Source organism: Lepidochelys olivacea, assembly GCF_965140295.1.
Source record: "Lepidochelys olivacea isolate rLepOli2 genome assembly, chromosome: 8".
Taxonomy (NCBI): domain Eukaryota; kingdom Metazoa; phylum Chordata; order Testudines; family Cheloniidae; genus Lepidochelys; species Lepidochelys olivacea.
Window position 1 is genome coordinate 67,320,988 of NC_140418.1, and position 24,609 is coordinate 67,345,596.

The window sequence follows — 24,609 nt, forward strand, 5'->3', positions numbered from 1 at the left end:
ATGCAAGTTGTGATTGCGATAGGACAGCAGGTGAAATCCAGAAGTTTGGACTCATTTTCCCTTTGAGTTTTTATATTTGTTAGAACTAGAAGCTCAAACTAAATGTGACTGAAGACCCACAATCAAAAAGAAAATGTTTACATAAACAACAGTGAAACAAAACTGCTGAGTTTCACACAGCTCCATTGTGAATAGTGCCTAACACAATGACCATATCTACTGAGACTGTGGAACTCATTGCCACAAGACATCAACACCAGAGTTTAGCAGGATTCAAAAGAAGATGAGACGTTTATATATGGATAGCAAGAAAATACCCAGAGTTCTAACAAAAAATATGGGGGGAAAACCTAACCCCCCTAAAAGCTTTGGGTGTATAGAAATGTGCAAACTTTAGGGCTTAAACCAACTTCTAATTATGGGGGGATAGGATGAAACTTCCCTGCAGATAGGTTATCTCATAATTGCCCACAGTAGGGTTTCTTACACCTTGGTCTGAAGCCTTTGGTACTGGCTACTGTCAGACAGGATACAGTAGAACCTCAGAGTTATAAACACCAGAGTTACAAACTGACCAGTCAATTACACACCACGTTTGGAACTGGAAGTACACAATCAGACTGCAGCAGAGACAACAACAACAAAAAAGCAAATACACTACTGTTAACATAAACTACTAAAAATAAAGGGAAAGCAGAATTTTCCTTCTGCAGAGTCAAGTTTCAAAGCTATATTAAACCAATGTTCAGTTGTAAACTTTTGAAAGAACAACCATAATGTTCTGTTCAGAGTTACGAACATTCCAAAGCTACAACCTCCATTCCCGAGGTGTTCATAACTCTTAGGTTTTACTGTACTGAACTAATTAGACCACTGGCCTGACCTAGTATGGTAGGTAGTCTAGTATGGTAGACCTTTTAGTAGGGTATTTATCCACGGCAATGACCTAACTGCAACAACACAAACCTTGATTATAGAAGCACTATCCCAGTTTGCAAACCTTTCAGGGAAACTAGGCCGAGTTTGGAATTTGTAACAAAACCCTAATCAAGTTTTGCATGATTTCAGGCTGTGTTGTGGCCATTGCACACATCTCTAAATGTCATCCATTATGAATCTCCCATTAACTGAGCTATCCTGTGTCTTTGTCACGAAGGAAACTGTAAAGGCATTGTATTTGTGGTATTCCCCGTGTCCAGTTACCTACAACTCTCCCAGTGGAGCCAAGAGAGTTACTGTGCCTGAAAGTATTTAGGGACACTGGGAATTTTGTTGTCTGAAAAATAGCATTTTAGTCTATCAGTATTTGAAGCCCAAAGCTCCATGAAAGAATTAGACCTGGTGTGCCAGTGTGCCTGTCCTCCTTCACACTGGAGGAGGGATGATGCCCAACTGGCCCACTGCATGATGGCAACTGTTGCATACATTTTGGGCTTGATCCGCCCCTCCCCCACACTGTGCAACCTCAACATCCACAGAAATCAATGAGAATTGAGAGCACTCAGCACTTTATAGGAGGTGTGAGCAGCTTAGAGGGGCAAGCCCTTTGTTGGAAGAATGGCTCAGGTCCTAGGGTCCTTTGTGCAGTGCAACTTTCTACTCCACACCCTGCTTTGCACACGCTATTCCACTGCATTGAGCACACGCTGCTAACTCTCCGACTGGCAGCTGAAATAGACTTTTTTGAATGAAGTAGCAGACAGACTGCGTGCGAGAGAGCAGGAGGATGGTTGCTAACCCTCCCCCCCCACAACCACCCAGCTATAGTTGAGGCAAAGGGTGCAAATCTCCAAACAGGAGCAGATTTCCCCAAGGGCAGAGCTGGCCCGTCTGCTTTCTCATTGCTTTGCCCACAGTAGTTTAACCTCCAATACAGTCAATCGATCAGTGATGATTTGAATGTTGATCTGGACTTGCACCTTTACTACCTCCAGCTGCTTCATTTTTAACTCCCAGTGGAAGAGGAATGTTTGAAAAATTGCACTGGAGATACGTGAGCAAAATCAAGAGGTTACTGCATTCAGTAGGAAAGGCACAAACCCCTAAAACTGTTCAGTGAAACAGCAGAACAGACAACACTCAAAAAGACATTTACCACCCCACTGCCACCACAGGGGCAGGAGACGGAAAGAGATACTTCACCTCTGCCTGTGGAAACCTCCATCATATGGGTATGCTTTATAAAAAGTTTGCTCTGAGAAAGGATAGATGACAGAATGACAAATGCTGGAGGTGCCTTCTATGGAATAGTGCTCCCATCTTTGCTACCATTGCCAGAGCTGACCAATGTTAACAATGCTGGGAAATTTTAGTGGAAAAGGCACAGAGTGATATTGAAAGCCTTCTAGCCAATGTGTAGCTTAATCTATCTGACCAGCTGGGAGTATGGTATTGCACTGATGCACAATACATAAAGAAGTATGCGAATCTGACATTTTACTCCTTCCTGTATTTTCATGCAGTTTGATAATGACTATTTCCCCTTAGAGGGGAAGGAGATCTTTCCCAATCTTGTTTCAGGGATGAGAGTTTCTGTGTGCAGGACATCTTGGGGTGAGATCTCTACACTGGGTACGTACAAACCCCAAGAAAGGCTGTCTAATAAACCTTATTTTTCATTCCAGTCCCATTGTTTCTCATTGGGACAGCATGGAACATTATTATTGATTTCTAGGGTTTGGATAGAAAATGAACTATTTCAGACCTATTGGAAGGAATGATTTTTATTCTTATGCAGTTCACTGGAGAATAAGGTCCAAGGAATTCCATAAATTAAACTTTTAGAGAAATGGAGAAATCAAGCTCAGTGTACAAAGGGTTAATATTAAGTATCAAATTTTTGATCCAAAAAGACACACAAAGATTTGGTTTCTACTCCCAGAATATCAATGAAAAAGTGTCTTATTCTAATAATAAACACTGGAACCCTGCAGTGTCCAGTTACAAACACATGACACTATGTACAAAGACTTGACAATTTTTCAGATTTTGCTTTAGCAGTTTGTTTTCCAGTGAATGTTAACATTTTCTGTATGTATTGCAACAATTAATAAAATGCCACATGCCTATAATTGCAAAATCAAATCCCAAATATACATACATGTGTCTTCTAAAGTGGCATTCCTGTACTATACTTGACCTAAGCAAAGTGGTAGTGTGTATTCTATTTTCTATCTGGGGTGGTTTGGTGTCTCATCTCACCACAGATAGAAAACAGAATACATGCGACCACTTTGTTTAACTCATGTGTAGTATAGGAATGCCACATTCAATGGGGAGGATGGATCAGTGTTCACATCACACTCCCCATCAGTACCCGACCAAAGCCGGGGAAGCTAATGATCCAACCAGCAGACCAGATTCTGTGATGAATCCTGGTGCCACCTGACGCAAGTTGCGCATATACTAAGAAGAAGGTGTCTCAACAAATATTCCATTAATCTGACTGTTTTTCTTTTAAAAGAGAGAATTCACTCTTCAATTCATCTTTAAAAAAAAAAACCCAAAAACAGTCAACCATCTTTTTTTAAAAAAAAAAAAATACAGATCATGCTTGGAACACAATCTTTGTAACTAAAAACAGGATATAAATTGAGGGATTGTAGCCCATACTGTGCACCTGCATAGAGGAGTAAAGAGATATAAGACAATCCTTTGTCTACTGGGCCACGTATCTGCTAGGTGGGGAAGAAACAGCCTTCACAGAGCCTCACCTCATCTCCTGGACAGGTTGGTGGGAAGTGGACAAGTAGTGGCTCCATCCTTCCCATGCGCAGGCCCAACTGTACCAGGGATGAATGGTATTATGCTATATGCAGGGCTTATCCTTCCCTTCTCTGGAATTAGGGGCAATCAGGAAGCAGACAGACAATCTGCTTCCCAGTCTGCTGCTAGGTAAATGCAATTCTGTGCTGCCTCATATACGGAGCTTGTGCCAAACCACAGTCTACCTTATTATTTTGAAAGTGAAAAAAGTTCTTAGTTGATGAAACTTCGATCTTTCACCCAGGTGGCTTTCTTCTGAGTCTACATTTCTAATACTATTTATTGCTCTATTTTAGTAATTATTTATATAATTATATACACGTACACACATTATTTTTAACCCTAATATGAAAGGCAACACAAGAATAAAGGAAAATAACCCTGCTAAAGATATCCAATGATTTAACTCCATTTCAACATGCTTGTGCATGATGGGACAGAAACACTCTATGGCCTCGTCTACACTAAAAATATTTTACTGGTCTAGTTCTTTGGGAATACCTATACCAGCAAAGCCCACCAATGTAGATGCAGCTTATGCTGACAGAAGGCATTTTTCTATTGGCGCAGTAGCACCACTTCCCCAAACTACACTGGCGATACTGATAGAAGCACTCATCTTGGCCTAATTTTTTTTTACTTTTAGCAAAAATGGTTCAGCCATTTCTTAGAACAAGGTTAGGGGAAAATACATTGTTTTCCCATGTTAAAAAATTCTTACAACTGTACGGTCAAGAAACTAGCACTTCCATGCTTTGGAGCATCCTTTGACATTTGGCCGGGTGTTTGCCCTAGCATCTGGGATGTACCTTTTCCTTACCAGCCGTGGCTGGACCATTGTTTAACCTCAGTTTCTGAAACAGAGCGGACTGCAGTTTTTTTCTGCCTACATCTGCAGCTAAACTATGCTCAGCCCCAGTTCAGCTGCACAAATCACTGAAATCTGTTGTTGCCAGTGGATCATCTTTCTAGTGTAGACCAAGCCTATGACTACTGAAAAACTAGTGAAATAGTGACATTACAAGAGACATGAAACCTGAACTACTGAAAGAGAAAGGGATTTTTAACTGTTAAAAAAAAATCAAGCAAAAACCAGTTTTAATTACTATCTATTTAACAGAAATGAATGTTTTGGATAAAGGATGTCTTTGTTAAAGATTCCACTTCCTTATCCCTTTCAATTAAGATATAAGTGCTAAGAAATGCTCTGAGAACCCCATACAGTTCCCCAACAAAACTAGGAAAGGCTTGACATTCCTAAGGTAAAACCCCACTAAAAACAAAACCTTTCCTAGCCTTCTTTATGCATTCTAAAAGCGCACTGGCCCAATTTTCCATGCTATATTTAAGCGATGCACGTGGACGAAAACCTGTTAATTGAGAGAAAACATGGTTTGACAGCAAGGATGGTCTTGTGGTTAAGGCACTGGACTGATCATCAAGAGATCTTGATTCACCCATTGCTTACAGTCACAGGCATGCTGTCTGACCTTGGCCAAGTCACATGAGGGAAGATTGTGAAAGACCTTAAGTGCCTCTTTTGAAAATCTCCTTATTAGTCTCCTTGTGCCCCAATTCACCAGTTGCAAAATAGAGGGGACAATATTTCTGTTCTCTAATCTTGTGTGTCTTGTCTATTTAGCCACTAATTTTGCACTGAGCTTCACGCTATCAGACCTCTGTACCTGTGTGGCACCTCACTGAAGTTAATGGGGCTCCAAGAGCAGTGCAGTACAGATTTGGGACCTCACATTGTCATAGAGATTATCCACATTTTTCACACAAAAAGTTGTTGTTGTTGTTTTTTAAAATGGCCTTTTTAAAAAACAAATTTTTTGTGAATAATTGTCATCTTTAGTGAAATTCTGTTTTTGTGACATTTTCCATAGACTTTCCTATTCAACATTTTATCAACATAACCAAAATCTTTTTTTAACATTATTTAAATTTTTCATTTACTGAAAAAACAATTTTCAGAAAAAATGTGTTTTTCTAATCAAGTTTTCAATAATGATTTTGATAAAAATTCAACAACATATTGATAAATATTTTGACTAAAAGTATTGTGATTTTTTTCCCAAAAACCAGAAAATGGATCAGTTTTGAACCCTGCAAAAGAAAGTTTCAATCTTTTGAAATATTTTGTGAAATTGTTTTTCAACCAGCTCTAACTGCAAGTTTGTTAGGGTGCGGATTGTCTCTTATTATGTGTTTGTACACTGCCTAGTACAATGAGATTCTGATCTAAATTGGAGCATCTAAGTGCTACTGTAATATACATAATAAGTAATAGTAATTGAACAGGTCCCTCTGTCACCTGGTGTCTTTTGAGTGTAAATGGCATCCACAGCATCTTTCCTTATTCTAATTAGCACTTTTCAGTTAAAATGTCCTAAACTTACTTTATCATACTGATAGCTAGCTAAAAACCAAGAATTTAACTGCCAAGTCAAACTCAGTAATATTAGAATATAATAAGGTTTGCATTTCTCATTTCTTTTTAAGAATTCTTTAAAAACATTTATGTTATGTATGGAAAGAATTAAAAGCAGAAGTGGACCTAGTAGTGTTAGGTATTTACACATGCACAGGACATGGACATAACTTGATAGTAACAGATCTTTATTTGAATCAGATCATACTTTTAACATAAAATTTAAAAAAACGTTTTTTGTTGTTCTATTTGTGATAAATTGTTTTTCTTTCATTAAAAAAAACTCAGTGTCACCAGTGGGTTATAACACCGTGGTAGGGTAGGATAAGAACATCAGAAGAATCAGTGGAAGCCACTATTTGAAACAGTTTTACTCAATAAATAAATAAAATTTAGTAGTGGAGAGGCTGGATTAAGAAGAGAGGTTTTGTTAATTTCTGAGAGGGGTTATGGAATTGTATTAGACAGAAATACATAATACTCATTTAGCTTTTGTAGGTCTGCATAATATTTTGTCAATTAACCATTATTTTTTATTTGTGATATACCATTACAAACCAGTAAAGGGCAGCACTAACCAACTGTTTTAAGTCACTAAAAAAAAAAAAAAATGATTGTTTTCAAGTTTTAAACAATGTATACATCTATAGTTTGACTGGATTTACAATTAATTTAGTGTCTTGCCATCTTAGTGCTGAATATCGATTTTAAGAGTCTTCCATAATCTTTAAACAGAAAAACTAAGGCTACAAATGAGCAGTTTAGTTATAATTAACTTTTGTTAAGGGCATTTCAGTTAGTGAGGAGTTGAAGCTCTCTTATTAAGACAGAGCGGTCACTTTAATTGCTTTATTAGATTATGCCAGAAAATCTACATAGTAAAACTGTACAATGGTTTAGATAGGACAAAAAGAAAAGGAGTACTTGTGGTACCTTAGAGACTAACAAATTTATTTGAGCATAAGCTTTCGTGAGCTACAGCTAACACGGCTGCTACTCTGAAACCCGTCATTAGATAGGACAGTAACTCATAATCTGAAACATCTGAAGACTAAATGTGTTTGAAATGTTGCTGGTAATCTTTATTTGCAAATAAACTGGTAAATTAGATTAGTGTAATTGTCTTTGAGTCTAACTTCAAATAGCTTTTTTTTTTTTTAGAAATAACATGACTTGTACGAACTAGACATTGCATATACTGTAGAATACACATGTGCACTCTCGAACATGAATTACATTGTAAGGAATTTTCATTAGTCCTTCCATATTTTATTCATGTTTGTAAATGATGTAATGAATTGGCATGAACTTTTTTAAAATGCTGTTTTCTTTACCCCGGTCTCCGAGAGGGAATAATGAATTAAATATACAGAATTGTGATAAGAAATATCTTTTGGAAGACAAAAAGTGGCTCTTCTTCCATGTAAATTTAATAAATTCTTTTAACACAGGCATATAAGAAAAGAGGCCCTTGGTTCTAACACAAGGAGGGTTGTTTTGTTTTGTTTGTAATTTTAGGTTCTTCATAATTAGCTGTACCTATTTAATTGTAAAAATAATAAATATGTACCATTCTAAAAATCAAAAACGTACCAATTGAAAGATTTGTCATGAGTGTAAAATGTTGAGATATAGAAGTCCTATTAGAGCCTTAAGTGCATATATGGGATAGTCCCCATATAAAAGACACATCAGATATTAGATTGATAGTGTATTACACTTGGCAGGAAAAAAAGCTAAGAAGAAGTGATCAAGTCTATGGCTGCTATCTACTTTCAAACTGCTTTCAGTAATATTACATTGTAGCACAGTTTTTTTTACAACCAACAATATTTTATTCTATCACTGGAAAAAAATGTTATTAGAGCTGAAGAACAAAAAGTTATTGTGGTTCTGTTCATGTATACTAAACACTCACATGCTTTCATTCTTACTTTCTCTTTTCATGTTGTCCTTTGTAGCTTTAGGAAACCCAACCATTCTGAGGTAGAACCACAGAGTCAGCATTGTCTCCAAATATGGAGAGTAAAAGATACAGCACCTCAGAACCCCACAGCCAGTTCTGACTCAAATAATTTCTACTAAACCTTTGGATGACACGCCACAGATTAGCATTTTAGACACATGATAAAGATTAGTGTAAAGCCCAACCACAAGTCAAGCCATTGCCTATTAATCCAAAACGTTCTACTTTAACCTCAGAAGTTCTGGCATATAACAGACTTATGAGTAATTATTATTATTATGTCTGTTGTGAACACAAGAATTACAGCATTCACTGCATACCCACTCTCCCACTGAAGTCAGTAGGAACTTTTGATACTTGGTGAATAAAAGCTTATTTTTTCTTACCTTTTATGTCTAAAACATTTAAATTAAAAGCGAGTTCACATCATGCAGTAAATTTGTACTTACAACTTTTTGCAGCAATATTTCTCAACTGATTTGCCCAATTTAGTATTTTCAGTGGTATTTCTGTAGTAGTTTTTTTCTGATTCTTTATTGGCATTTCCTTCTAGGAAGACCTAAAATCAGATTATAGCCCCTGAATCTGCAGCTAAGGTGACCCTCCACAAACAGATCTGCCACTGGCCAGGTAGGTAAAGGGCACCTGGATTTCCAGGAAGAAACTGTGGATCCAGGGAGCACAGGTCAGAGGGAAATGCATTAACCCAGCCGAGTCCCTGGAAAATCCATATTAAAGTTATATAGCCTTAACATGAGGCTGTAGGGGCAGCTGCCAGTGGAGTATGCCTGGCAGTATGGGTCTAATGGAGTTGCATTCCTCAGTCTTGGAGTATGAGCAGAGTCCCAAAAAGTGGCTCAGGCACATGAACTCTACACCATGGGGGGTCGGGGGAGGGAAGATCCACAAGGTCTGTAGGCAGGCCCCTCCTCACCTTAATTTATATGGAAAGCCAATCCCCCACCCCAGAAGAAGATTATGGGACAAGCTGAGAGGAATGGTGCTGATTTGGGTTTTCCCATGAGAATGGTTGATCTGGCCCTTTATTATTTTCTTTCCTCCCCCCCGTTTTTAAAAAAAAAAAATACACACAGGGCTGTGCATTTACTAGCCAAAAACATCAGGATTTCTAGCTTGCTTTAGTTTGTAAATTCAATATAACAAACCGCTGGGAATAAAAGTTATTAAAAAAGAAGCTAAAATGATGTTGTAATAAAAATATTTAATGAGTTGTGTATAATCTGTCAATAGTGGAGCGATGAATGGACACCTGGAATGACACTAACAGAGGTTAGATTTTTCTCAGGCAGAAATGGCAAGGAAGTGCAACCAGCAGACTGCCTCATTACAGTATTCACTCATTTGAATGATACTAGAAATTTTCAGATCACTGTATAAAAAAAAATCTTTCCTAAGTGGCTCACGTGAAACTTTTCTCTCAAGTCTGCAGGCATCTTCTCTATACAGAATACCAGCAAAACCTACAACAGAAATCTGCCATGCAGTATGGAGGAGAGGAGAAGTTTGCTTTAAAGGGTGAAATGTATCCCTCTCCATATAAAGCCATATTAAAAAGGGAAATATAGTGAGGATTAAAATGGGGAAGCATCAACTCCCAAAAAGCATGGATAAACTATGGGATTTCACTCCAGCCTCATGTTGGGTTCTGTTCCAGCCTAGGAGTTTCCCCAACATAATCCCTCCACAGGAATCCCTGATCACTGTCTTAGTGCAAGAGTGATCACCCCCATAAGAGGGTACAGATGGCTTGGAAGGACCTGCATGTTGCTTCTTTGCCAGTCCCTCTCACCTAATGCGAGAGTACTACATAGTTTTAATGGTGTGAAGGGCCTTCAGTGACCGTGTCAATTCCATGCTAGTGCCACAGTCAGTTACAAAGAGAGCAAAGTGCTCAGTTTCAAATGTGAACCATGGTAAACGTTCTTCTTGCAACAAATTATTTGAATTTAATCATGTGTTCAAACTTCATTTACATTCTAAACTACAGTTCAGTTCTTAACACATATTAGATCATGAAACTCATCCTTGGAGGATGTAAAGGGGTAGTAGTTCTTTGGAAGGTTTAAAAGAAGTTCCTATAGAATTTCCCCAAGACTTCTGATATTAAATTAAAATGGTAACATTTTCTGACCCACTGACGGATTTTCAGATTCCCACAAATTTTCAGATTCCCAAGCCAGAGAGAACATGTCAAAAATTCTAGAACGAGTAAACCAACAGAGACAATAAATGGAACTGAACTGAAGGTCCAGACTGGTATTTAAGTTTCATATTTATACTCTCACAGGAAAGATATTAGCCTGAAGTTTGATCAGTAATATGCAGAGATCTATTATTGTTATGTTATATCATTATTATTTATTTCCATTACATTAACAGTGTGGTACACTACCTGAATACATAGCTGAAAAGGCAATCTGAACTCCCATTACCCAAATTGTTCAAATCTCCTAGGGAACTTTCTGCTTTCTAAGGGCTTGGTTTCACTTCCACTGTCCATGAGTGATGGATTGGGTCCCAAGAGACTAGAATTTAAAATTGCTATCTTCTTTGCCAGGACTGTGACAGACTAGAAAACGGAGCTCTCAGGACTCTTTGTTGTTTCTAAGATATGCAACTCTCAAGTGCTTTCAAGAGTAGTTTCTGTGGTTGAGGAATTACTTTGCCAAGCCTGAGTTCTTTGCTTTCCTGCCACAATGTCACCACAAGGGTTAAACTTGAAGCTCAGATTGCCCACAGCTCTGAGGAAGTGTGTGTAAGCAACCAGGGGGCTTGGGAGGCCTCAGACACCAATTTCAGGGCCTAGGATGGCTTGGTGGCAGCACCCCACCTTCCAAAGAGGAATGTCAGACAGGAAGCCTGAGCCCTAGAGTGTGCCATGTAAACCCAGAACTAGAAATGTGACTCAATTCCATCTAGGCATAATTGGTATGGAAGCATATGGGGCCAGTGACTGGGTCCACTTGTAGCAGACCACTGATTGTACAGGGGGGTATTGGGCCAGGTTATAACAAAGGCATCATTAACTGTAGAGGTTTATGGGTTAGCCGTAATTAATAAAAGAGAAAAGTGAAAGGACCTGTAGAAGAGAAATGACTAATCAGAATTTAATTTTCCTTAGAATCGTGCATTATACATAAACATTTAAAGAGAAAGGTTTTGAAACAGGATTTTTGGGAAATAAGACAAAGAACTAAATGCCAAGGGCAGGGCTACATCCAGCATTCATTGAAGTCAATGCCAAAACTACCAATAATTTCAATACATGCAGACCCCGTATTTGTCTCTTTTGAGACCCAACTTCCACATTTCAGTGGATCTCCTGTCACATTTTATTTAATATTTGAAGCTTTGTTTTCAGATCTGGGGCCAGATCTTCACCTAGTGTAAACTGGACAATGGTATTTACATTAATACCATTTACACCAAGTGAGAATATGGCCTTTAGTTTCCATATCTCCTTTGTTACAAAAATGGTCAATTCATACCAGATTCAACACATGAGTGTTCGCAGTAATTTTTTAGTGTTGATCATGTGTATCTTTCTGGTTGTCCAGTCCATAATGACCGTCTTAGTCAACCCCCCCCCTCAAAAATAACAATAGTGATTAAATTATGTGAGGAACAAACAGTTGCTAGCTGAAACTGCAGAGTCCAAAGAGCTTAGCCAACATATGTGGGAACATTAACTAAAATATTGTTCCCCATTTTTCATAGTCTGTATCTTATTATTCAAACCACAAATTGCATCCAGAACAGTAATACCATGTGGTTGACTTATATATATAACATTATTCTATGCATTATGTATACAGCACCATAAATATACTTTTTTATTAAACATTTGTATCTATTTAGCACCATGGATGCGAATGGTGCTTTACATATCCAGTAGATACACAGTTCCTGACCTGTTTAGAATCTAAAGGGGATCACATCAAGACAAGACACTATGGGAAATAACAGGTAATTGTGGTGGGAGTGAAGGGGGGAAGGAGAAAATAGAGGGCAGGAGAAGAGACTACCCAGAATAAGCTTAAGGGATTGTTTGGGTGGCATAGTATATATTGTAGCCATGATCCTGAAAGCACTTATGCTTGTGGGTAACTTATTACAGTAAATTAATGTTAGTGGTTTTTATAATCATATTTAAATGGAATTGAACGTACAAGATACTTAACATCAGACCTTTGGCAATAGGAATTGCAGCTTTTCGAGTCTAGTCATATCACAAATCAACATCTAAGGTTCCTTTTACTTTTGAGAAACTTGACCCACATACTCTGAAATGGCTGCCTATCCCTCTCCCATTTTGTATAAGAAATTTCCATTGAAGCTTTGGGATCTGAAATAGTTAAAAGAAAACTGGCCCCATTTTGCTCAGCCCAGCAGTCTGAGAGTTCAAAAGATAAGCATTTCTCAGCATGAATAACCTGAAATGTGTTTTAAAATAAAGTCATTAAAAACGTTGTTTCCCAATACATTTCACAGCTTATTTGTGCTGAGCAGTGCAGAAATTGTGAGAAAATGCAAGTAAGTGTCATTTCATCACTGGACCATCTTTGAAATTGTGATTAGAGTCTGGTAATGAATAATAAACAATCTGTAGCTGAAACTGTATGATCTAAGCATATATATGACCAGAAAGTGTGATCTCATATGGTAATTATGACAGTTAATATCCAAAACAATGGTGCCGGAATGAATACCTGCACAGTATAAGCCATTTCTATTGTGCATTCTCATGCACACAAGGTCTTGAACTTAATATTATAGGGAGATCCAGATACCTCTAACTGATGAAAATAATAAGTAAGATCTTTGGGGCAAGGACTGTCTGTGTTGTGTGTTTATACAGTGCCTAGCAACTGGGCCCTCATTGTGCTATAACAATACAAATAGTCATAATTTATGCAGTACTGGAATCCATTTATTGATTTATGGATCCCAAATCTTAAATCATAATCCATCTGATATCCCCATCGGTAGGATTTTGCAGGCCAGATTCTCCTCTCCCACCTGCAGTGGGGAGCGCGAGAAAGATCCTCACAGTGGATCGGAAAGAACTTTCCCTCATATTTGTGAATTAGTCAACAGAGGTACAAAACCACATGTAGCAGGATAGCTCTTTAGTATTTCCATGACAGAAGGGACTTGGCCCAGCACACAGGGAACCCTCAGGTGGTAAAGCACCACGATAGCAATCCCAATGCCATCATCCTCACCTCCAATATTCTGGAAGAGGGGATATGGTCAGGAAAAGGGCAGCATACATGGGTGACCGTGTATCCTAGTGATCCCTGGCCAGCAGAATGGCTTTTGTGGCAGTTACTTTAATTTTCACTGAGTACTGAGCTAACACTCAGATGGCTTCAGGATGTTGGGGGTGTGCATTTGTGACTCTAAGCCATTGCTGTGCCAAGTAAACCTCAGACATCTCTCCAGAGCCGAACCTGTACATCCTATTATCCCCTAACCTGAGCCATCTAATCACCATTATTTATTAATTAATTTTCTGAAATCACTCTGATTATTAAATCACTACTGCATGTTAGCACCCATTATTTTTTATAAACCCATTGCAGGCTCCCATGCATGATAAATAAATTGTATTAGCTCCAGCTCATATGAAATATTTATAAATATTATGGAAAGGGCTCACTTTCTGAGCATAGTTATTAGAAATTTTAGATTATGGAGGATTGCAAATGGTCAATTATGTAAAATTATGAGAATACAGACAAAACTAAAGCTCATGTTTTCAATTGCAGACATACACACACAACTTAGATTCCAACTGGGTTCAAGAAGAGTGACATATTTTATGTTTCTTAATTATCTTTATTTCCCAATTGTATTGTTGTTATAAAGGCTCAATTACTATATACCAATGAGAGAAGAATAAGATGTAGAGATACTCCTTTTTCAGATGAAAGTTTCACACTCTTTTTTACATAGTCAGAATATAAACTCATAAAGGACAGATGATTTCAGGATTTACTTTTTTCTACTCAGAGCCACTTAAGAGTCTGGGCAAAATACATTTACTAAATACAAAAACAAGACAGGGCCAAAATGCATCCCTTTTATCTTAGTTCTCAATCCAGGTTCTTATATTGTGCCCATCACCATCATATCTGAGCACTTTGGAGGCAATAGGGTGACACCATGGATGGATTTGGTCGAATATGATTAAACATTTCTAATTGGGGAGATTTTCAAAGGCAAAAAGGAATGTTAGGTGCCCAACTCCCATTGAATGTGATTAACAAACACCAAAAGAAGCCAGTGATATTGAGGAGACTACTGCTTCATTGTTAGCTCACTGTGTTATAGAGTGAAGGGAGACATAACGGAATGACACAAAAGACAGAGGGGGGTATTTTCAAAAGTGCTCATCCCCTGGCCGAAGCTTGCCCTCCTTGAAATCAATGAAAGTTTTACTATTGACGTCAATGGGAGCAGAATTGGGCCAATGCTGCGTGTTTTTAAAATCCCACCACTCAGATGTACAAGCTCATTGGTGTTGCCATCAGTGAATAAAAACTCCACACCTGGTCACAGTTTAAAGTCCTTCTCCAAAGCTCATTCAAATTGACGAGAATCTCTTCATCAACTTCAATGAGCTTTGAACCAGCCCCTCTCTGAATGGCTGCAACTTCATTATTTTTTTTTATATTTTAAATGCCTGTTCCAGTTACCATTCTACTGTGATTACTTTCTTGAACAATGGCCATAACATTGCAAGCCTTGGGCAGGAATGGAATTTGCCTCCCATCTTCTCCATCCCTCCACCCCCGTATGGCCAGAGTTGCCCCCTCAAAATGCAGAAGTCAAATTTACGCCTATGCTTATGTATTGAGAGGAGAATATAACTTAAACAAAAAGTTTGGACCAAGTCAGCATAGCTCCATCAATTTACAACAGCTGAGGATCTGATCCTTTTATATTCAAAAGGCAAACACATGGGAGTACTTTGTAAACACTAATGACACCACATTTTGTTCTCAAATGTTGTCCCTAGGTTGATGAAAAGCACCAATGGTCTGAATCCTCTTTTTGGTGTGGCTTCAGCTTAAAAAAAACCAGAACTTATGTAGGTAATAGAGATTTTGACTGCAAGCATTTGAGGCAGCATTTAGCCTTTTCATGTGTAGAGCATGACTGTAATTTTTCATGTATTTTAATTTTATAGTCAGTGATTCTGCAATACAGCAAGTAAGGGCCCAATCCAATGCCCATTGCAGTCAACAGCAATCTTTCCACTGAGTCTTTCACTTGACTTAAATAGACACCATATGAGATTATAGCATTGCATTTTCCCCCTACAGATTGCCATATAAATCCAAACATTACAAAAAGCTTTTTATTTTTTATGCGACCGATTCCTTTCAGCTTCAACGCAACTTCTTCAGAATCTAAAACTTCTAAGGACAAATCCTACCCTTTTTCATCCCCAATTGAGCGAACAGACCTAAATGCAATGGAACCAACGCAGTTCCACTGAAACATGGGTGCAACATTCAGAGAGGCTGTTCAGGAGACTCCACCCTTTTCATGCTACTGAACACAGATCTGCAGGTGGTCCCTGCTCTCCGTGTGCATTTGGGAAATGGGGTGAGAGATGAGAAGGGCAATTGTTTAAAATGCTGTAAAGCTACTATAGCCAGCAGTGCAGTACATTTGCTTGAATTGTTTCATTCTCTCTCTTTCTCTAGTTTTTTGTTAAAATGTAGCTCTCATTTTCCAGAGGTTATCTGTGAAAATTGCTACAGACTTTACAAATTTAGTATCCATACTTTTCTTTGACTGTATATGCACCATAATTTACACATTTTTTTTCTCTCCTCTCCCACCCCACATAGAATGCCTGTTCTAAAAGTGGACTGGCCATTTTTAGAAATTCATGCCTGGATAAGGCCTGTCAATAACTATTTGTCAATGTATCTTACTGCCAGTTGTTTTTAGCATTTGTAGTTCCTGTAAATATGTTGTGATAATGTTGGTTTAAAATAGCTATGGTTCCAATCAGTTCACATTAGGACTAAACTAGCAGACAGCTCATACTAAGAAGGAAATGCTTATACTAAAACTCAGAAACACCATATGCACCAATTCTGGAAATGGACAATCTTGATAAGAGGTTCACCTTTCTGTTCTGTAGGGAAGCTTTTTTAAGAAAGCATAATATGCACAAAATAAGCCTGTTTAAGCAAAACCCCTTTAATTCAAAACTTTCTCCTATGCAAATCTAGGTTATACCCCCAGTTAGAAAATGTATATATTAGTTAAATGTTTGTACAGCACCTTGAAACGGTAAAGTGCCAAGTAATATTACATCTCAATCATATATCCTGTTATCCAAATAGGTTTGTTGTCCCCAAAATATTTTGGATAAATGCAGTTGTACTGTATATCCCTAATGAGAACAGAGGGGACCAAGCCTTATACAAATGCAGACTTCCCCTGACCGTATACAATTCAGAAAAATGACAGCACAAAGAATAATAATTTACAGTATAAAACAATTTTCTAAATATTTGGAAAAATGAAAACAATATTTCAGTAAACATTAAGAGGATTTTCATTTCTACCATTCTAATCACATTGCTATGTTGATTACAGAGGCATCTGGAAATGTTATAACTGCAGCGCATTAATTTTACTATAGTTCAAGACCTGATGGTATCAGAATACTACATTTTGTGACGAACCTGTCAGGATGAGCAAGATTCTTTTCCTGTAATATTAATACTCTGTACTGATATGGTGTGTTTCAACCCAAGTGCTTCACAAACTATTTCCACACAATACTTCCACTCTGGAGGTGGCAGTAGTAACAGTGAACACCACATTTTGTGACACTAGAGAAGAAAGAATTTTGGCCAAGGACACCATGGTAAATCCATATTCTTAAGAGAAATGCTAGGAAATGCTAGGAAACCGCTAATGTCCATGTAGAGCAGACAGCACTTTGATTTTTGAGAAATCATTCCCAAACTGCCTCCCACATGGTAAACTACGTGGTACTTGAATTATTTACCTTGGAAGATGAAGGGCAGAACCAAACCTGTTAGAATTTGAACCTAGAATAATGCCAGGGAAGTCTTGATAACCAAGCCTAAGGGATGCAATAAAATATGCTATGTGAGTAGTCCTAGAACCTCCCTAATTTTATATGTGTGATTTTCCTCATCATACAACATACACATCTGAGAATTAGCAATGGTTTCGACTTATTTAGCAACAATGTAACACTAAGTGCTCATATTTGCTATCAGATTTGCTGCTTTCAAGATCAGCCATTTTCCACTTAGCTCTTGCATTGTTTGCTTTTCTGCCTGAGGTATATAATTTTACATATACCACATGCAGTTTCATTTCTCATCTGGATTACATTCCCAGTGCTGATCTAATGTTTCATAGTGATTCCCCATGTTCCCAGCCTGGCTCTTAAGATAATTACCAAACACTGAGATGTTTGTGGTGTGTAATTTTCTTCCTCAGAATTATCAGGACTCCTAAAAACTGAGAAGAGAGACTACTGTGTTTGAGGCATCAGAACAAAGGTGGGAAGGAAGCAAGTGTCTGGAGTGCTTCCTAACCCTGGGGACTAACTATGAAAGATGTTGTCATCGCTAGTATCTGAAGAATCTGTTTTGCTTGATGGGTTAGTGATGGAATGACAACATGGATCATTTCCTTTCTTCTTCAATACATGTTGAGATTTTTTCCCCCACAGGATACTGTGCCAAATCCTGTTCTGATTTACATCTACACAATCCCAAGGAGGTCTGTAGGATTGCACCATTGTAACTGTGAGCAGAATTTGATCCACTAGGTTTTCTCTTGCTAAATAAAATGTATAATTGTACGAAAATAGTTGTTGATCCAATATTTCATCACATCACTGTCTGGTGTGGCCTTTTTTTTTTTTAAAGAAGCGCTACAGTACATATTGTATTGGTAACACACTTATCAACCAGCACAACGGTCTCCAGAGCAATTGCTTTTATTGAAATCTACAGTAAATAGTAGACTAAAATCCTCATTAAATGTTATTATATAGCTACCCACAGCACAGGAGGGAGAGCAGCCAATTCTACACCAGCTCTAATTTCCAATTCTAGTTTTCCAGTGGATGTACAGATTTTCTGGCCTTGGGAACAGAAATCCAAAGTTGGAGTTTTCACACAGGGAAAATGCTTTCAGCAACACTCCTTTCTGGTAGGAGTTTGGCCTGTGTATGAAGTGTTAAATAGGGCACTTAATAAATACTAGAACTGCTACTTTGTTAACTTAAGGTGAAATTCACCCCCTGGCAGAGGCCATGCATAAGACTCAAGTTATTGATGCAGAGGTGGGTCCCATTCCATTCTATTCTGTCTATATTCTTATGTCCTCACCTACCTGTGAACAGACTGGCAGGAAGGGAGTATTGAGGATGGGCACTGGGAAGGGATGCTGGATCCATGCATATGTGGATTCAGTGGTCGGGAGCCACCAAACTGAGTGCAGTGGCCACTGGTATAGTGCACAGGCTGTAGTGATCAAGTACCATAGGAGGTACTACACTGCAGTTCTGAAGCCTGATCCCGAGTTGCTGGGGCTTTGATTTCTAGATTTCCTAACTTCTGCATAGCCCTGCAATGTCACTTTGATTTGGATGTGTGTACAGGAAAGAGGAATAAAAATGGGTGGTAAAGGTTATGGAGATAAAGTAAATTCTGTATTTATATTTTGCATCATGGAGATCATCTCTAACACATTAAGAACAAATTATTTCATATTATTTTGTGTTAAAATCTAGATAGGACAATTTATTTACAATAATTTAAACTTTTGACAAATTTAGTCATTGGAGCATCTCAACAAAATATTTTTAAAGGGGAACTCTGTACTTAAAATGGAGTCATTTTAAAAAAATAACTTAAAACACTTTCAAATACTATTCATCCTCTTAAGTCCCCCTCAGAATTTCTGGCGGTGTTCCAACCACATTTTCACATTTTTAAATGTTTTTCTTTCAACAAAGTTATATGAAAGGAAGCTCGTATGCCCTCCAACAAGAGATACTGATCATAATGGAACCAATTATATACAAAGTGCTGTCAAATGCACAAAGTAAACTGATAATGAAGGGGAAAATATACATTTATACTAATCTTAGATGAATGGCTGACCAAAACAAACCCTGACATACTGTATATTTTGAATCATAAGCTTACAGGGATCTATTAAATGAGGAGATTTAAAAGGGTACCACCAGTCCAAGCTCAAAATATAGTTATTCAGGGAAAGAATTTTTACAAAACTTAATATTCAGACAGAGGGGTTTCATGAATTTTTAAACAATATTTTTTTAAATATTCAATTCCTCTGCCATATTTGGAGCCCAAATATTGCAGCACAGCACTAGTACATAAAAACCAGGATCTGAAATGGACTATAAATAAAAATAAAACCAAGTTGTCTATTTTCATTGTCCAAGCTGAAGGCCTCTCCTACAAGCTAATGAGCAGAGCCATGTCCTTACATCTGTGAAGAATCACACTAAAGTCAATGGGACTTCAGGCAGGTGCAGGGGTCCACCTACTTAGATCAGATTGCAGCCTTCTGTCCCTACTCATGGGTACTCAGCATCTTCCATTGCTTTAAAGTGAGCAAAGGGCTCTCCAAGAAGACATAAGCAGCAAACAAAAGTGCTAATGGGTAATGAGTAAAATAGATTTGTAAAATGTTCTTTCAGTGTTAGGAAACTAAGTTGTTGTTTGTAACACAGTTAAAGAAATTTGTTCTCTCTCCTGCTGACATGATTTTTAACCTGACACTGTGATAGATTCACCAATGGGGGCTGCTATAGGGGCACAGAATCAGAGGGGCTCAGATCAGCCCTGGCCACGCTGATAAATTGGAGAGGGTTCAGAGAAGAGCCAGGAGAATGATTCAAGAATTAGAAACCCTGCCTTACAGCATTAGACTCAAGAAACTCAATCCAGTTAGCTTAATTGGAGAATGTTAAGGGGCGACTTGATTACATTCTGTGAGTACCTAAATGGGAACGGTGGGAGGGCAGACTTGCTCCTACCTACTTTCTAACCCCTTAGACCTTTGGGTAAAACAGCTTGTGTGGTTTATTTACAGTGTTCTTTTCCACCACCTGTACAGACTATGCTGCCTCATACCAAGAGTAACATGGTGCTCTCAGCTCCTGAGGCAAGGAAGGGAGAGAGATCTCATGGCTCTGATGCTACAAATAAACCAGCCATCCTGCGCCCTCCCATTCCTCTCTCTCATCACAACTCTGATCTTCCCCTTTTTCACTTCCTTTCTATGCCTTTTGTACCCTCTGGGCTAATGAGTTAATTTTTTTTTTAACTCTCTCCAGCCCATCCCAATCTATCAAGTGGGCAGAATTCCCATAGTCAGGTATGCTCCAGGGCAACTAATTGGAGTTCCAATGATCAGAGTGTCGGCTTAGCTGCTATTGCCCAGCCCTCTGTCACAAGAACAAATATGTGATAATGGGCTAGTCGATCTAGCAGAGAAATGTATAATACAATCTGATGACTGGAAGCTAAAGAGAGACTGGAAATAAGGTGTAAATTCTTCACAGTGAGAGTAACTAACAAGGGGAACAACTTAGCAAGGGTCAGGATGGATTCTTCAATACTGGCAATTTTAAAATCACGATCGGATGTTTTTCTAAAAGATCTGCTCTAGGAACAATTTATGGCTTGGATTATGCAAGAGGTCAGACTAGATCACAATGGTCCCTCTGGCCTTGGAATCTATGAATCTCACCCCTGGGGTTTGGCCCATTCCTGCCAGGTCTCTTGCTCCATCTTTGCCTCTCTCTAGTATGCCCCCTTAATTGAAGGCTTCTGTGGAGATCTTTCAAGTGTTCCATGCCTGCTATAATCTGATGGGCACACTGGGGTTATTCTGGTTCTGTCTCTGGGGCGGGGGGGGGGGTGGAAATCTGCACTAGAGACTTGGCAGGCTTATTCTCCATGCCTGATAGCGACCATTTTCAATTTGAAGGTAGGATGCATAGTAGTTATCAGTGCATATGCTCCACATGATCCAAGTCTGGATGCTGAAAAGGATGCTTTTTATGCCATGTTAGAGGAAGAGCAGATTTTATTATTGTTTGCTCTATCACAGACATTGCTGAAGAATAAATGGGGGTGAGGAGAATGAAAAAGCAACACTGGATTACAGATACTACCATCAAATTGTGGGAGAGAAAAAATGACTGTGCAGAATGGATGCACTGGAAGGTCAGAGTTGAGAGTGAAGAGGGAAGGAAATGGGCTATAGAACAAAAGAAATGTCTTGAACGAGCAGTCAGGAGGGCCTGTCACAATGATCATAATCAACGGTGGAAGAGTATGGCATAGTGCATTGAGGAAGCCTCTGAACGACATGACCAGAAATGTATATGTGAGACTTTGAAGATACTAACTGGATATCCATTCTCATGGCTTTCACCAGTTGAGGACTAAAATGGAAAATACTTGCAGGATATTGATACACAATTTATGTGTTGGCATGAGCATTTTTGTGAATGAACAAATTGATTCCCACCAAAATATAAGCAAAATACAACTGAAATAAAAAATGAACCCCATGAAAAACGAGCTGGTGACATTAGAGGAAGTGATGCTTGCAGTCACACACAGTTATGAAATATTAAAGCACCTGGTCTTGACAGTATTTCATCAGAACTTCTAAAGAGTGGAGATCTGGAGTTAGTTCACTGGCTTCATAGAGTTGTCTTAAAAGTTTGGGAAACTGTTCAACTGCCAGAAGATTGGAAAAGGAGCTGCATCATCTTCCCTCTCACCGCCCCTCCCCCCCCGAAAAGGAGAGAAATCAGGTTGCTTAAAGTACAGGAGAACAAACACCCAGGGAAGGTGTTTACAATTATACTACTGAACGTACTGAAAAGCTCTCTCTACCCAAAAAAGGAGAAAAAAACCAGTGTTTCTGTACAGGTGATAGCTGTACAGTGTCCACTGTATCTTAAAATATACAGTAAATTGTTCATTATTATAATGGCAATTTTACATGACTAGCAAGAGCACTGAAGTGTACAGAGTGTGAGGCACAGTATAAAATATGTATAGATAAGTTTCATATTTTCTTTTTTAAATGATGTGTGTATGGTGGGATTAAACTGAGACAGAACTAGAGCACTGTGACTAGTGGTTAGAGCACTGGACTAGGAATCAGGAGATCTGTATTCTATTCCCAGTCTGCTACTGATCTGCAGGGTGACCTTTAGCAAGTCACTTCACTTCTCTGTTTCTCAGTTTCCCCATCTGTAAAACAAGGATAATGATACTAACCTCCTTTGCAATTCACTTTGAGAGCTGTGAATGATAAAACCTAATGATAACATAATGATACTTATTGTTAGGGATGACAAGAGATTAAAAAAATTAATCGCGATTAATCTCGCTGTTAAATAATAGAATACCATTTATTTAAATATTTTTGGATGTTTTTTACATTTTAAAATATATTGATTTCAATTACAACACAGAATACAAAGTGTACAGTGCTTACTTTATATTATTTCTATTACAAATATTTGCACTGTAGAAAACAAAAGAAATAGTATTTTTCAATTCACCTAATACAAGTACTGTAGTGCAATCTCTTTATCATGAAAGTTGAACTTACAAATGTAGAATTATGTACAAAAAATCCCTTCATTCAAAAATAAAACAATGTAAAACTTTAGAGCCTACAAGTCCAATCAGTCCTACTTCTTCTTCAGCCAATTGCTCAGACAAAGAAGTTTGGTTACAGTTGCAGAAGATAATGCTTTCTTGTTTACAATGTCTGTCATAAATGTAAAGGGAAGGGTAAACCCCTTTAAAATCCCTCCTGGCCAGAGGAAAAATCCTCTCACCTGTAAAGGGTTAAGAAGCTAAAGGTAACCTCGCTGGCACCTGACCAAAATGACCAATGAGGAGACAAGATACTTTCAAAAGCTGGGAGGAGGGGGAGAAACAAAAGGGTCTGTGTCTGTTGGTATGTTGCTTTGCCGGGGATAGAACAGGAATGGAGTCTTAGAACTTTTAGTAAGTAATCTAGCTAGGTATGCGTTAGGTTATGATTTCTTTAAATGGCTGAGAAAAGAATTGTGCTGAATAGACTATTTCTGTCTGTGTGTCTTTTTTGTAACTTAAGGTTTTGCCTAGAGGGATTCTCTATGTTTTGAATCTAATTACCCTGTAAGGTACCTACCATCCTGATTTTACAGGAGTGATTCCTTTACTCCTATTTACTTCTATTTCTATTAAAAGTCTTCTTGTAAGAAAACTGAATGCTTTTTCATTGTTCTCAGATCCAAGGGTTTGGGTCTGTGGTCACCTATGCAAATTGGTGAGGATTTTTACCGAACCTTTCCCAGGAAGTGGGGTGCAAGGGTTGGGAGGATTTTGGGGGGAAAGACGTGTCCAAACTACGTTTCCCAGTAAACCCAGTTAGAGTTTGGTGGTGGCAGTGGTTATTCCAAGGACAAAGGATAAAATTAATTTGTACCTTGGGGAAGTTTTAATCTAAGCTGGTAAAAGTAAGCTTAGGAGGTTTTCATGCAGGTCCCCACATCTGTACCCTAGAGTTCAGAGTGGGGGAAGAACCTTGACAATGTCACTTGAAAGTGAGAACAGGAGTGTGCATGGCACTGTTGTAGCTGGTGTTGCAAGATATTTACATGCCAGATGCGCTGAAGATTCATGTGTCTCTTGAGGCTTCCACCACCATTCCAGAGGACATGCGTCCATGCTGATGACGGGTTCTGCTCGATAATGATCCAAAGCAGTGCAGACCAACGCATGTTCATTTTCATCATTTGAGTCAGATGCCACCAGCAGAAGCTTGATTTTCTTTTTCTGGTGGTTTAGGTTCTGTAGTTTCTGCATCAGAGTGTTGTTCTTTTAAGACTTCTGAAAAGTATGCTCCATACCTCATCCCTCTCAGATTTTGGAAGACACTTCAGATTCTTAAATTTTGGGTCGAGTGCTATAGCTATCTTTAGAAATTTCACATTGGTATCTTTGCATTTTGTCAGATTTGCAGTGGAAGTATTCTTAAAAAGAACATGTGCTGGGTCATCATCCAAGACTGCTATAACATGAAATATATGGCAGAATGTGGGTAAAACAGCAGGAGACAGACAATTCTCCCCCAAGAAGTTCAGTCATAAATTTAATTAACGCATTATTTTTAACAAGTATCCTCATCATGGAAGCATGTCCTCTGGAAGGATGGCTGAAGCATGAAGAGGCATATGAATCTTTTGAGCATCTGGCATGTAAATATCTTGCAACACCAGCTACAACAGTGCCATGCGAATTCCTGTTCTCACTTTCAGGTGACATTATAATTAAGAAGTGGGCAGCATTAT